Source organism: Saccopteryx leptura, chromosome 2 (assembly GCF_036850995.1).
Source record: "Saccopteryx leptura isolate mSacLep1 chromosome 2, mSacLep1_pri_phased_curated, whole genome shotgun sequence".
NCBI lineage: Eukaryota > Metazoa > Chordata > Mammalia > Chiroptera > Emballonuridae > Saccopteryx > Saccopteryx leptura.
This window is the reverse complement of record NC_089504.1, coordinates 169839767-169851868: the sequence shown is the minus strand read 5'-3', so window position 1 is coordinate 169851868 and position 12102 is coordinate 169839767.

Genomic DNA, 12102 nt, shown 5'->3' with positions numbered 1-12102 from the left:
AAAGCATTTTGAAGATGCTTTTGTAGTGAGTTAGGTAAAGGTTTCACTTGATGAATTTTCAAGAAAACAGCTGCATTTCTTTATGGATAACTTGTACTCTACCAAAATCTAGGGAACGATATGGAAAGTGAGCAGAAAAAAATAGCATTAGTTGTAATCGGCCATTGGTAATCAGCCAAGAGACATAGCAATATTTTTATGTTTAATATCATTTCTTTGTCAAAGGAACAGCCAGGTAAAAGAAAAATCACTGCTGGTAAAGATATTTTAATATTTTTTATATTATTGGCTGTTTACACAGTTGTGTTGATATTGTAGAATTTTTATCTTGCTTTTCTCACTTAACACTATATAGATCATGTTTTAAATTTTTCTCTGTACATCATAATTTAAGCCACCACATTATTATATTTCATCAAGGGGGTGTACTGGACATTTCTTTACATGTGAACACTTTGATTGACTCATTTTTCCTCATTATGAACAATGCTGGATTGAATATCTTCACACATTTGTTTGTTTCTACATCCAAACTCTCAGAAATGACATTATTGAGGCAAGTGATGTGACAATGTGTGAGGTTCTTGAAACGTACCATTGTCCTCCAAAAAGATTTCTACCAGTCTTCTCACCAGCAGTGGATTCTCCTGGTTTTAAAGCTCTGGTATTAGGGGGTATGGCACCTCATGGTTATTTATTAACAGTTTAGCTGTGATGTTATCATTTAGACTTAGGGACTGTTTGTCACAGAACAGTAGCCCATTGGTGAGTCTGTGGCTATGTTTACAGTTAAAAGAGACAAGGTGACAACCTTTCCATCCCCATGTGCCCCCACTGGGGTGACTGTGCTTTGGTGACATCACCGGTTATGGGCTCAGTTTTAGAGGTATTCTGTCAGACTCAGAGGATCTGATTCAAAAGAACCAAACCCATAGCAGACTAAACACCAACTCTTCACTATCACTATGCTTATTCTTAGATTTCCTGTCGGTGTGCAAATATCTACAGGTTCCTTCCTCTTAAACAAAAAATATTTTTAAAACATTTTTACATCCCTCTTCCTTTTTCAGCCACTTTCCATCTCTCTTCTACTCTCAATAGTCAAACTCCCTAAAGAATCATCTCTGTCTCCTGCATACACTCTTCAAGACTTTCCAACATGATTCCAGCTTTGTCTCACTGAAAACTGACCTTCCTAAGCCCCCAATGGCCTCCATATGGCCAAATATTACAGACACTTTGTTATAATCTCACTAGACAACCCTTGACCCAGCAACTCTCTCCTCCCTTAGCTTGTGAAGAAGTTGCATAATAGAGAGTGCAAAGATTTTAGTTTAAAATCTGGCTCTGACACTTAAAAGCCATATCATCTTGAGCAAATTACTTAACCTTCTCATCACCAAAGTAAGTTTGAGACAAGGTGAGGCAGAATTGCAATGTGGCACAGAGCTCAGACATTGGTGCCTTATCACCCAGATTTGAGTTTAAATTTGACCTGAGATCTTGAGCACATTACCCTAGGGGCTTCAGTTTCCTCATGCAAAATTATGGAATTTAATGAGCTCCTGCAAAGGACTTGGAGCACTGCCTGCACACAGTCAGTGCTGTTGAATTGTCCACTGTATGCCTGCTCCAGGGGGACCTCTGTAAGTGTTACATGCTAACACAGTCTCTGGTGCAGCTCCCTGTCTTCTATTCTTCTTCTCTTTCTGAGTCTCAGAGTTCTGTTGTTGGCCACCTCTACTTTGCCCAGGTGACATTGTCAAAATTCTTAGCTCCAATAACACAGTATAAGCTGATGATTCCCAGGTCTCCTCCTCCAGGCCAAATCTCTTTTCAGATACCTACCCTGCCGAGCTCTCTCTGGACTTGTCCATTGGCACCTTTCTCCATCTCCAGTTTTGCTCCATCTCCTGTGTTCTGGGGAAGCATTGCCCTTGTCGAGAACAGCAAAGTCATCATCAGCATAGATGCACACTCCTTTCCTCCCTCCACCCACGCTTCCTCTGTTGTCTCTCCATCCCAGCCAGCTGCTCCCCTCCCCTATCCCACACACAGATCCTCCTCCTGTAAATCTCAGGAATCTCTTGCTTTCTTCCTACCTCCACTGCTGATACTTACTCAGCCTCCCATCATTTTCCCCTGGATTATCCCAATAGCTGTCACACCAGCCTCACCTGCTTCAGTCCCGCCTCCTCAGAGCTTGTGATAGCCAAAATCATATGTTGAAACCTAATTCCCAGTACCACAAAATGTGACTGAGTTTGGAAACAGAGCCTTTAAGGGGTGATGATATTAAAATGAGGCTGATAGAGTGAGGCCCTAATCCAATCTGATGTCCCTAAAAGTAGAGGAAGAGACACCAGACATACTTGCACAGAAGGGTGACCATGTGGAGACACAGCAGGAAGGCAGCCATTGATAAGCCAGAGAGAGGCCTCAGAAGAAACCTAAACTGCCATCATCATGATCTTAGACATCCAGCCTGCAGGCTGTGAGAAAATAGATATCTGCTGTTGAAACCCCCAGTCTGTGGTACTTTGTATGCCAGGCAGAGCAGACTGAGGGCTCTGCTCTAAGCTGCCTGTACCTGGGGCTTGTAGGGCCCAGAACGTGTAAGCTGACTGCCCCCTGGTGCCTGCATTGGTTGTTCTGTTGCACTGCCTCTGCTTACTGTTAAAGGTCACCTTCACCTTCCAGAAACAGTGTAAACATCACCTCTTCAGGGTTGAGTGACATGCCTTCCTGCTAGGCTCCAGGACAAATGTCATATGCTGTATTTGTCCTCACTGCAGGTGTTGTTATTGATTAACTGTTTGTCTCCACCACTAAATCCATGGGAGAAATTTAAAAAAGAACAAAAAAAAACCACAACTGTATCTTGCAAGGCAGCCTGTACACCAGTGGGGCGGCCCGTGCTGTAACCCACAAGCCAGCATGCCTAGCAATGCTGGTGACCAAGCGCCTGTCCAAGGAGGTGGCGGCGGCAGTGGGCCAGCAGACTAACCACACCTTGGGAATAGAGAAGGCACACATACTGGCCAAGAGTAGATAAAAGCCAGCCTAGGAGTGCAGCTGATATTTACAATGGCATCAGGGCCCAGCAGAGGCAGTCACAAATTCTGGATCGCCTGTAACTCCAAGAAGGTTGCTAACGGCCAGTCATAAGCAGTGACCCCACTGGTCTATGCCAGGTTATGGCCAGGGACGTCCAGAGCTGGTACATCCATCGGCCAGATACAGAGAATATCAGTTCAGAACCTAACAGCCCTAGTTAAAGTGGTATCTTAAGGAAAGGTTCCTCACAGCTGACCTAGCTAAGGCATAGAAAGTGCTGACACAAATAGCAAAAAGAGCAGTATCAGTAGACAAATAGCCTACAGTGGATTACAAACAACAGCTGAGGCCAACCCAAGAAGATCTAGAAACAACACAACTGAAAGCTGGAGGCAGACAACAACACCAACCCTCTACTCAGCTAGCAACACAAACAGCACATCAAAGGAGTAGTCTATACACAGACAAAATGGGGAGACAGAGAAATACAATCCAGATAAATCAACAAAAGAAATCCCCAGAAAAAGAATGAATGAGATGGAAATAACCAAGATACTGGATGCAGAGTTGAAAATAATGATTGTTAGGATGCTCAAGGATCTTAGAGCAACTATGGACAGACATAATGAGCACCTAAAAAGAGATAGCAAGCATCAAAAAGGGCATTGAAATCATAAAAAAAGAATCAGACAAAAATGACAAATACAATATCAGAAATGAAGACTACACTAGAAAGAATTAAAAGCAGGCTGGATGAAGCAAACGATTGAATCAGCAATTTAGAAAAAAGGATAAATGAAAGCATGGAAGCAGAACAGCAAAGAGAAAAGAAGATCAAAATGTCTGAGGAAACTCTAAGAGAGCTCTGTGACAACATGAAGATAAACAACATCTGCATCATAGGGGTTCCTGAAGGAGAAGAGAACAAACAAGCGATAGAGAACCTGATTGAAGAAACTACACCTGAAAACTTTCTTAAATGATGAAGGAAAAAGTCACACAAGTTCAAGAAGCACAGAGAATCCCATTAAAGAGGAACCCAAAGAGACCTACACCAAGATACATTAAATTAAAATACCAAAATTAAGAGATAAAGAAAGAATACTAAAAGCTGCAAGAGAAACGCAGTCAATCACCTACAAAGAAGCACCCATAAGGAAGACATCTGACTTTTCAACAAAAACACTTGAGGCCCCCTGGCCGGTTGGCTCTGTGGTAGAGCGTCGGCCTGGTGTGCAGGAGTCCCGGGTTCAATTCCTGGCCAGGGCACACAGGAGAAGCACCCATCTGCTTCTCCACCCCTCCCCCTCTCCTTCTTCTCTGTCTCTCTCTTCCCCTCCCGCAGCCAAGGCTCCATTGGAGCAATGTTGGCCTGGGCGCTGAGGATGGCTCTGTGATCTCTGACTCAGGCACTAGGATGGCTCTAGATGCAACAGAGTAACGCCCCAGAGGGACAGAGCATTGCTCCCTGGTGGGCATGCCGGGTGGATCCTGGTTGGGTGCATGCGGGAGTCTGTCTGACTGCCTCCCTGTTTCCAGCTTCAGAAAAATGCAAAAAAAAACAAAAAACAAAACAAAAAAAACAACAACACTTGAGGCCAGAAGGGAATGGCAAGAAATATTCAAAGTAATGAAAAACAAGAGCCTACAACCAAGACTTCTTTATCCTGCAAAGCTATCGTTTAAAATGGAAAGAGAAATAAAAAGCTTCCCAGACTAAAAAAAACTCAAGTAATTTATTACAACCGAACCAATGCTACAAGAAATGTTAAGGGTCCTGTTGTAAACAGAACAAAGGAGAAAAAATCTAGATAAAGGAATGTAGATTTAAGGAATAAAATGTCAACAAACAAGTACATATCAATAATAATCTTATATATAAATGGATTAAATGCTCAAATCAAAAGACATAGGGTAGCTGCATGGATAAGAAAACAGGACCTGTACATATGCTGTCTACAAGAGACCCACCTCAAAACAAAAGATACACATAGACTGAAAGTGAAGGGATGGAAAAAATATTTCATGCAAATGGAAATAAAAAAAAGCTGGGGTAGCAATACTTATATCTGACAAAGTAGACTTTAAAACAAAGGCAATAGTAAGGGGAAAAAAAGGTCACTATATAATGATAAAGGGAGCATTCCAACAGGAAGATATAACCATTATAAATATCTATGCACCTAATATAGGAGCACCTAAATATATAAAGCAGACTTTGATGGATATAAAGGGTGAGATCAACAGCAATACTATAATAGTAGGGGATCTCAATACCCCACTAACATCACTGGATAGATCTTCAAGAAAGAAAATTAACAAAGAAACAGCAGCCTTAAAGAACACACTAGATCAAACAAATTTAATAGATATATTCAGAACCTTTTACCCTAAAGCAGCAGAATATACATTATTTTCAAGTGCTCATGGTACATTCTCTAGGATAGACCACATGTTAAAACACAAAATGAGTCTAAATACATTTAAGAAGATTGGAATCATATCAAGCATCTTTTCTGATCATAAAGGCATGAAACTAGAAATCAACTACTATAGAAAAACTGAAAAACATTCAAACACTTGGAAACTAATAACTATTGCATGTTATTAAATAACGAATGGGTTAAAAATTAGATCAAGGAAAAATCAAACATTTCCTTGAAACAAATGAAAACGAACATAAAACAACTCAAAATTTATAAGACACAGCAAAAGCATTCCTGAGAGGGAAGTTCATAGCATTACAGGCATACCTTAAGAAGCAAGAAAAAGCTCAAATAAACAACGTAACCCTGCATCTAAAAGAACTAGAAAAAGAACAGCAAGTAAAGCCCAGAGGTAGTAGAAGGAAGGCAATAATAAAGATCAGAGTGGAAATAATGACATAGAGGCTGAAAAAACAATACAGAAGATCAATGAAACCAAGAGCTGGTTCTTTAAAAAGGTAAACAAGATTGACGAACCTTTAACCAGACTCACCAAGAAAAACAGAGAGAGGACTCAAATAAATAAAATTAGAAATGAGAGTGGAGAAGTAAAACTGACACAGCAGAAATACAAAGGATTGTAAGAAAATACTACAAGGAACTGTATGCCAAAAAATTAGACAACCTAGGTGAAATGGAAAAATTTCTTGGAACATATAATTTTTCAAAAATCAATCTGGAAGAATCAGAAAACCTAAAGAGACCAATTACAACAAAGAGATAGAAACAGTTATTTAAAAACCCACAACAAACAAAAGCCCTGGGCCAGATGGCTTCACAGGCAAACTCTACCAAATATTCAAAGAAGAACTAACTTCTATCTTTCTCAAACTATATCAAAAAATTCAAGAGGAAGGAAGACTTCCAAGCTCCTTTTATGAGGTGAGCATAATCTTTATTCCAAAACCAGGCAAATACACTACAAAGAAAGAAAACTATAGGCCAATATTACTAATGAATTTAGATGCTAAAATTCTCAACAAAATATTAGTAAACTGGATCCAGCAATACATGAAAAAAATCATACACCATGATCAAGTGAAATTTATTCTGGGGAGGCAAGGTTGGTACCATATTTGCAAATCAATCAATGTAATTCATCATATAAACAAAAGGAAGGAGAAAAATCACATGATAATATCAAAAGATGCAGAAAAAGCATTTGATAAAATCCAGCTCCCATTTATGATCAAAACTCTCAGCAAAGTGGGAATACAGGGAACATACCTCAACATGATAAAAGCCATCTATGACAAACCCACAGCCAACATCCTAATCAATAGGCAAAAATTAAAAGCAATCCTTTTAAGATCAGGAACAAGGCAGGGGTGTCCCCTATCACCACTCTTATTCAACATAGTTCTGTATATCTTAGCCACAGTAATCAGACAAGAAGAAGAAATAAAAGGCATTCAAATTGGAAAAGAAGAAGTAAAACTATCCTTATTTGCTGATGATATGATACTATACATAGAAAACCCTAAAGTCTCAGTCAAAAATCTACTGGACCTGATAAATGAATGCAGCAAGGTGTCGGGATATGAAATTAATATTCAGAAATCAGAGGCATTTTTATATACCAACAATGAACTCTCTGAAAGAGAAATTAAGAAAACAATCCCCTTCACTATTGCAACAAAAAAGAAAAATAAAGTACCTAGGAGTAAATTTAACCAAGGAGGTTAAAGGTTTATACTCAGAAAATTATAAACATTGATAAAAGAAATCAAAGAAGGTACAAACAAGTGGAAGCATATACCATGTTCATGGATAGGAAGAATAAACATCATTAAAATGTCTATATTACACAAAGCAATCTATAAATTCAATGCAATTCCTATTAAAATACCAATGGCATAGTTCAAAGATATAGAACAAATATTTCAAAAATTTATATGGAACCAATAAGGAACACAGCCTCAGCAATCTTGAAAAAGAAAAATAAAGTGAGTGGTATCACACTTCCTGATATCAAGTTATACTACAAGGTCATTGTACTCAAAACAGCTAGGTACTGGTATAAGAACAGCATATAGATAAATGGAACAGAACAGAGAACCCAGAAATAAACCCACACCTTTATGAATAATTTATATTACAAAGGAGGTAAGAGCATATAATGGAGTAAAGATATTCTCTTTAACAAATGATATTGGGATAATTAGACAGCTACCTGCAAAAAAATGAAACTAGACCACCAACTTACAGCATTCACAAAAATGAACTCAAGTCGGATAAAAGACTTAAATGTAAGTCGCGAAATCATAATTATCTTGGAAGAAAACATAAGCAGTAAGCTCTCAGAGATCTCTCACAGCAATATATTTGCTGATTTATCTCTGCGGGAAAGTGAAATAAAAGACAGGATATACTAATGGGACTATATCAAACTAAAAAGCTTTTGCACAGCTAAAGACAATATGAACAAAATAAAAATACAAACCACACAATGGGAGAACATATTCGACAATATATCTAATAAGGGGATAATAACCAAAATTTATAAAGAACTTGTAAACTTCAACACCAGTAAGATAAATAATCCAATCAAAAATGGGCAAAAGAAATGAATAGACACTTCTCCAAAGAAGACATACAGATGGCCAATAGGCATATGAAAAAATGCTCAACATCACTAATCATTAGAGAAATGCAAATTAAAACCACAATGAGATACCACTTCACACTTGTCAGAATGGTGCTCATCAACAAAACAACACATAATAAGTGCTGGCGAGGATGTGGAGAAAGGGGAACCCTCCTGCACTGCTAGTGGGAATGCAGACTGGTGCGGCCACTGTGATAAACAGTATGTAGATTTCTCAAAAAATTAAAAATGGAACTGCCTTTTGACCCAGCCATCCCTCTTTTAGGAATATATCCTAAGAATACCAAATCACTGATTCAAAAGAAGAAATGCACCCCCATATTTATGGCAGCATTGTTTACAATAGCCAAGATCTGGAAACAGCCCAAGTGTCTGTCAGTAGATGAGTGGATTAAAAAGCTGTGGTATGTATGTATGTATATATATATATATATATATATATACACACACACATACATACACACACACACATACACATACATACAATGGAATACTATGGGGCCATGCAAAAGAAGGAAATCTTACCTTTTGCAACATGGATGGACCTGGAAACTATTATTCTAAGTGAAATAAACCAGGAAGAGAAAGAAAAATATCATATGACCTCACTCATTTGAGGAATCTAATGAACAATGTAAACTTAGGAATGGAACAGAGGCAGAAGTGGGATCAAAGAAACCAGAGGGAAAGTGGTCAGAGGGAAAGCGGATGAGAGGATGGGATCAGAGAATGGAAAGAGATTATTGAAATTATATATATATTTATAGCAGCATTATAAAAAGCAGGACAGCAAATCCTGGAGGGAAGGGGGGAAGGAGTTGGTGGGAGGGGGCAAGGGGGATGTCGAGGGGAACATGGGGGTAGAGGGAGAGATCTATTTGGTGGGACACTTGAATCTATATAAACACAATAAATTAAAATCAATAAGGAGTGACGTCACGGAAATGGCGCCATGAGCAGCGCGTCCGACAGATCTCCCCAAAATCACAACAAATTTATCAACTAGAAACAGAAAAATTTATCCTCGGAGCATTCCGGAGTTCCACACAAACTGAAAGCGAAAGGACTGTTATCACTTGAATCTGAGAAAGGAGGGTGTAGAGGAAGCTACCGCAGGGACGTTCATTCAAGCAATGGAGGGAGTGCGCCTGTGGTGAGTCAGCCCACACTCGGGAGCGGCGAGCGGCCGCTGGCGCGCGCCCGGTCCGGTTGCAGAGCGAGTACTGCCCACACTCGGGAGCCGTGGAGGGAGTGCGCCTGCGGTGAGTCGGCCCACACTCAGGAGCGGCGAGCAGCCGCCGGCACGCGTCCGGTCCGGTTGCAGAGCGAGCTCCACCCACACTCGGGAGCTGCGAGCAGCCACCAGCGCGCGCCGGGTCCGGTTGCAGAACGAGCACCGCCCACACTCACTCGGGAGCGGCGAGCAGCCGCCGGCGCGCGCCCAGTCTGGTTGCAGAGCGAGTACCGCCCACACTCGAGAGCGGCGAGCAGCCGCCGGCGCGCGCCTGGTCCAGTTGCAGAGCGAGCACCGCTAACGTTCCCAGCGGCCCGCGCACTGTGAGTGAGAGACCCCAGCCACCGGTGCCCGGAGCACCCCATCCGCGCGCGTGCCCTGGGCAATCCACGCGCCCAGAGCGCCCTACTGGCCCGCACACCCAGGGTGCCCCATTATCCTGCGCCCGGTGCGCCCCAGCCGCCAGCAGCGGGAGGAGCGGGAGAGGCACCAAGGCGGTCTTCCCTACTTGGGAGATTCTCTCCATGGGCAGGGCACCTCACCCAGCCATTCAAGCTAACAATCAAGCGTTGAGGGAGGGGCACTCAGGCAGCCTGAAATACCTTCGGGAGCACAGCTGCGGACCCAATCACTGAAATTAGCTTAACCCATGAAATCTGCGCACCCACGGGTTCTAATTGATAAGATCTCTCTCAGTTCAGCGATACAAGACAAGAGGCGTGATATTTTTTAGTGCCTCTCGCTAAAGGGGCGGGGGCAACTTCTGATTGATAGAGCCTCCATATTCAGGGATAAACGCTAACAAGAGGGACTTGGCAGATAATAAGATCTATACTACACTAGTCGCAAGCAGAGACTAGTGCCTCTTCTTCCCAGCCAAAACAGGCTACAAAGTGTGGAAAGCCTGGGTTGAGTGGTCCAACTGAATGCTAGGTGCTAAACAGTCACCTTGACAACAATTGACTCCCACTCCTGCCTGCCTGATTACACTGGAGGCTCTGACTGCCAGAGCCTTTCCCAAAGCCTTGCGCTGAGTGGGGATAGAGTGGGGACTTCCCAGCTCTTTGAGCCTCTTACTCCCCAGGCAGAAGCAGTTGCAGCCTTATAGCTAGATCACCAGGCTGCTAATTCAGGAAGGGGGGACTAGGAGAGAGACTCCAGGAAAGCAAACTCTCTCATCGTTGGACCCTGCAAACGCCAACAAGCCTTGACTACCAGCAAGACTAAAGCCAATTATATGACATTGCCATAGAATCCCATCAACTGCAAATCCCTACCTAAGTGTGACACAGGGGCAGAGCCTGGGGTACAGAGTCACCGACCAGGAAAAGGGAGAGAAAAGAAAAAGGAAGAAGTTAACCTCTCAAAATCAAGAAAAATCCACAGACTTTACAACTTGTTCCACTAATTTTTTTGTTGTTGTTGTTTGTTTCTTCTATCTTATTGCCTTTATTATTATTATTTCTATTTCCTCCACCTCGGTCCTTCTATTCTCTGCCCATTTTATGCTTCCCTTTTCTTGAACTACACTACCCATGAGTGTTACATTTTATTTCTCTTCTTCATCCTCACCTTCCTTTAAGGTTATACTCCAAAACACTTAACTCTCACTCTCTCCTCTTTTGTTTTTTTTTTTGTTTTGCTTTATTTTGTTTTTTTCTCTTCCTTTTTTTTTTCTTCCTTCGTTTTTCTCTTTTTCTTATTTTTTCCTTTCTATTCGTTTTTTCTTTTCTCGTTTTACTTTCCTCCCATTTAATCCTCAATCACGAACAAATTAGTTAATTTGGGACTCAAGGGGTTTTTTTGGCTTTATTTTTCTTTTTTGCTTTTGTTTTTGTTTTTTTCTTGTTTGTTTGTTTATTTTTGTGGCATTTTGGGTACTTTTTACGTTGCTTTTTAATTCACTAGCATTCATCCCAACCCAAGGTCTCCATTGTATTTAGTCTTTGCTCCACTTAATACAACAGATTTTTACTTATTATTTTTATTTTTTTCTTCTTTATTATTCCTTTTTTTTCCTCCTTTTTTCTGGTTCCCTCTTATCCCTCTCATTATATCTCTTAGTTGACCATCACTTACAAGCAAATCATCTTATGCTTGTCTAAGATTTTCTTCCTTTTTTTATTTTTTTTATTTTTATTTTTTGCATTTAGTAGGTCCCTACTCCCTTTTTTTGCCCCTTGAACTCTTCACCCCAAATCAGGCCCTCCATTATAGGCAGTTTTTGATCCATTTAGCATAATATAATTCACAGGTCATCATGATATTTCCCTGAGGAGGGGAAAGGAGGGAAAGAGAAGAAAGAAAAAAGGGGGAAATAATAAATTATTACTGTTTTTTTTTTGTGGGGTGTTTTACCTTTTTTTTTTTTTTTTTTTTTACTTTTTACTCTTTATTAATTCTAATTAGTGCTATCAACAAGACCACCCTCAGATGCCAATAAGAAAGAGGAAATAAAATATTATGGATACAAAAGAAAGAGAGGTAACACAAATAGATGTGGAAAAATCTATGGAGAAAAGACTTAACATATTGGAAGCCTTGGAGCTAAATGACAGAGAATTTAAAATAGAAATCTTAAAAATACTCAGAGATATACAAGAAAACACAGAAAGGCAATTTAGGGAGATCAGAAAACAACTCAATGAACACAAAGAATATATTACCAAGGAAATTGAAACTATATAAACAAATCAAACAGAAATGAAAAACTCAAT